The 3,652-nt window shown below is 45.4% G+C and overlaps 1 long non-coding RNA gene across 1 annotated transcript; it reads right to left on the reverse strand.

Annotated features, from left to right (window-relative positions):
- Positions 1–759: 759 nt before the first annotated feature.
- LOC128803771 (uncharacterized) lies at positions 760–3,441 on the reverse strand. The gene is made up of 2 exons (XR_008435828.1): positions 3,337–3,441; positions 760–1,072 (listed from the first exon to the last, which is right to left on the reverse strand). It is a non-coding gene; the product is annotated as an uncharacterized LOC128803771 (long non-coding RNA).
- Between the last annotated feature and the right edge of the window lie 211 nt (positions 3,442–3,652).

Below are 3,652 nucleotides of genomic sequence, written 5' to 3' on the forward strand. Positions count from 1 at the left end.
AAATCCAGCTAAAGACATTAAAGGGAGTAAAAGTGTCTTCAGTCACCTCTACTGCCCTCTGCAGGATGATGCAGGAGTAACTGGGAGTATAGCACAGCCAGGGACAGGAGGGGGATCCAGCACTGCCCCCGCCTGTACCTTCCAAAATAAACACGGATTTCCACTGCATGGGCTTGTAGCGAAGGCTAGGAGCACTTTTGGTCAGTTGTAAAGAAAGTTTTTTCATTCATCAGGAATTGCATCCTTGTTATGCCACCAATGGTAAATGGTGATATGGCAGGGGCTGGAGTGGCAGCATGAATTGCAGCTTCCAGAGACTGGGCTTTGCTGTGACAAAGGAGGAAAATGCTTTTGAACCAGCAAACTGAGCTGGGGCATGGGAATTCGAGGGTTTCTTTCAGTGCACCCAGCTCAACTGGCAAAGCAATGAGCTCAGCAGTCTGCAGCAAGAGCAGTGAAGTCACAGCAGATAAGTGATCTCAGAAGGACAGGAAGGGTTGTATTGATTTAGGGGCTTGGAGACCACTTTCATGCAGAGGATGCACAGGAAAGCCAGGGCTGTTTAGCAGAAAATGTACCTTTTTTTTTTTTTTTTTTTTTTTGTTGAAGCTATGAGATATCTGCCAGAGGAAAAGTGGCTTGGACAGGAAACGAACTGCCTTCTACTCCTGCCACATTACCCGTGTATTTTTTGGCAGAATCATCTGAATTGGAGACACTGTTAAATGTAAGAGAGAAAATAAATTACCCTTTTCAGACTGACCTTTCTTACATTCACTTTAATGTGGATTGCCTGCCTCACTCCAATCTGGAAGGCAAAGGCTTTTAAGTATGCAGGGGTCCTCATCACCTGCAATCATTCCAGGCAGGGCCAGAGAGAGGCTTTCTCCTCTTGCCCCCTGTATGCACATCACTGTTTTCCTTTTCTGTCCCTGCAGAGCCTCCTCAGAGGATGCTGCAGCTATTCCTGCTTCTCCCATCCTCACCTCAGGGTGACTTCAAAGAGCAAGACTGCCTTTTCTGTAGTGACAACCAGTTTTGTACTTCTCCCTGGTTTTAAGCAAGAAGGTTTCTGGAAAAAGTTGTGAGTAAATAGCTTTTGGACCTAGCAGTCAGCCATATCATTTGGTATGTCTGCTCACACTGGAGCCATTTTTAATGGAAGTATCTCTGGGTTTTTTTTGTAATTCTCAAGAAACCATTTGGAAATAGATACATAGCAAACAAGGCTGGGGCTGCTGCGTGTATGAGAGGGGAAGGGATGCATTTTGTTCATCTTAGGACCCTTGGATACTTCTGGCAGGAGCCTCAGGAGGTCTTCAGTCCAGCCCAGAGCAAGGTCAGCTTTGAGATTTGACAAATGCCCTCTCTTGCCCCCTCCAGGTAACTGGTTAACAATGTTAAACAGAACAGGTGCCCACGATGGCCCTTGGCACCCCACTCACGGGGCTGTGGGTAGAGCACAACCCATTATCTTCTGATCATCTAGACAGGTTTTTGCTTTTACTCTTCAACACAGCAGAGAGTAGGAAGAGGATGGTAAATTTGAAAAGCTGGTCTCTGATGGCACTACTAATTTCTCCTCCCTTCACAAATTTTGCCCTCTTCTCAGTAATTATTTAGAAGTGTGTTAACACTAGTCTTTGTGAGATCAGAAGCTTGCTTTCGCAAAGAGCAGACATGACAAAGATTAGGAGGAATTAAACAGAACCCATGAAGTGGTACTATAATAATCTGGGCAGATAAAAGTGTTCTTATGTCCCATCCATGGCTGCATCTGCAACATGGGCAGAGCAAAACAACAAGCCACCAAGAGAAAGATGTTTTCTCCTAGCCCGTTGCAGGAAGTCCTCAAAGGTAAACTGTGGCAGGGGAAGATTGATCCAGCCTGCTGACTTATTCAGATATCCAGGGGGATCTTCCTCCCAGAGAGACTTGACTCTGATCTTGAAAAGGACAGAGATATCTTGCACTCAGAAAAGGGACAAAGTCTTTCACAGGGAAACTTCCATCAGAGCTATCACCATGTTTAGTATAGGAGCCAAATGCAAACAAAGTAACAACTGGAGTCAACAAAAAACTTTCCATGAGCTCCTGTAGGAGCAAGACGAGGCCACATTTCTCAGTACCTTTTTCTTTTTGCTACTCCTCTCTATTGGCAGTCCTTGGAGACCAGCCAAGTCTGCTTCCTGTGTTCCTCATTTTTCAGCACACACCTAAAAATCAATAGCTTTGCACTGGCTGCTTCTGTTAGTGCATTATCATTTCCTGCAACAAGGATAGCTTGACAAAATGAAGTCTCAGCTAATTAAAGACTGTAAAACAGTTGTGTTGACAACTGGGTCTCCAGCACTCTGTAAGCCATTTCAAACATTTTCTTCTGGAGGAGACTGAAAGATCTTAGCTCCTTCATGAGTCCTTCTGCAGTTGCTACTCCTGTGTGGTGCTCAGGTAGGACTCTGTCCCCTATCCATTAGGAATTGCTTTGATTTTAAGGATGCAAGTATCATCCAGGTTCAAAGGGCTGTGAGCCCTTTGCATTGCTGTTGACACAAAGGCAAGGAAGGCTCCATCCACATGCAAATTTCCCATCTGTTAATGCTGAAACCTCCCTCATGGCACATGCAATCCTTCATGTAAATGAGCATCAGCCTTTCTGATTTCCAAAATGTTTTCAGCAGAACAGGTGTCTGCTGAGAGAACAACAAGAGATTGCCAAACCAAACGGCTCCCAAGAGCTGACCAAGGAGCCTTTGAAGGGAAGGAAACTGTGCAGCAGTTTTCAGTTTGCTGATAAATCCCAGGGTAGTCTGGGCAGAGGAAGACTGAGCAAAATCTGACAGCCATAGCTCGCCAACAGTCCAGTTAGGCGTGACAGATTTAGCAGACCAGTTTGCTTAGCAGCATCATGTAACACACGAGCTTCAAGTACTCAGGTAAGGTGGATCCTCAGGTTTTCAGACAGATGCAAAAAAGCACTGAGGGACCAACACAGCAGCGAAGCTAAATAGGGCAAAGTCAGTACAAGCTCCTTTACTCTCTGCCCTTTCTCTAACAGGGATATGATGTCAGCTTAGAGCTGTGTTAAGTTGCTCAGAGAAAAATCTTTCTTGCCTCCTTCTAAACACATGGTAAACGCAGGCCTGCAGCTTGGCAGAAGACAAATGCAAAAAGCCCAAAAGAGAGGATGTGCTGAAAGAGGAATCTAAGAGTGTGGCTGTGAAACAGCTGCTGGTGAGAGCAGACAGCCCTCTGTTTTGGTCCCAGTGTTCCAATATGTTAATTTACACCAGCCCAAAGTCAGTCATCACATGATGCACCTGTACACAGGCCCACCTTCCCATCCATAGACTAAAGCCTTTTCTGTATGGTCTTGGAGTACAGCAGCCTTATTTCCTCCTTCCCAGTGTGATGTGTGTGATGCAGCTCTCAGCTGTTTTTGCTGAGCCTTCCCTGCGATTGCTTAGTAATGACTGCACTAGCAGAGCAGCTATTGCTCTGCACACAACTGCATCATAAAGGTGCTTACCTCATAGGAGGAAAGGAGATTGATTCCTGCTGCTGCAGCTGGGCCAACCAAATCCTGTAGCTGGCACATCAAAAAAAAAAAAAATAAAAGAGTATATAAGTACACCGACCACTGGTACAGGAT

This window comes from Vidua macroura, chromosome 2 (genome assembly GCF_024509145.1).
Source record: "Vidua macroura isolate BioBank_ID:100142 chromosome 2, ASM2450914v1, whole genome shotgun sequence".
In the NCBI taxonomy this organism is placed as follows: Eukaryota; Metazoa; Chordata; class Aves; order Passeriformes; family Viduidae; genus Vidua; species Vidua macroura.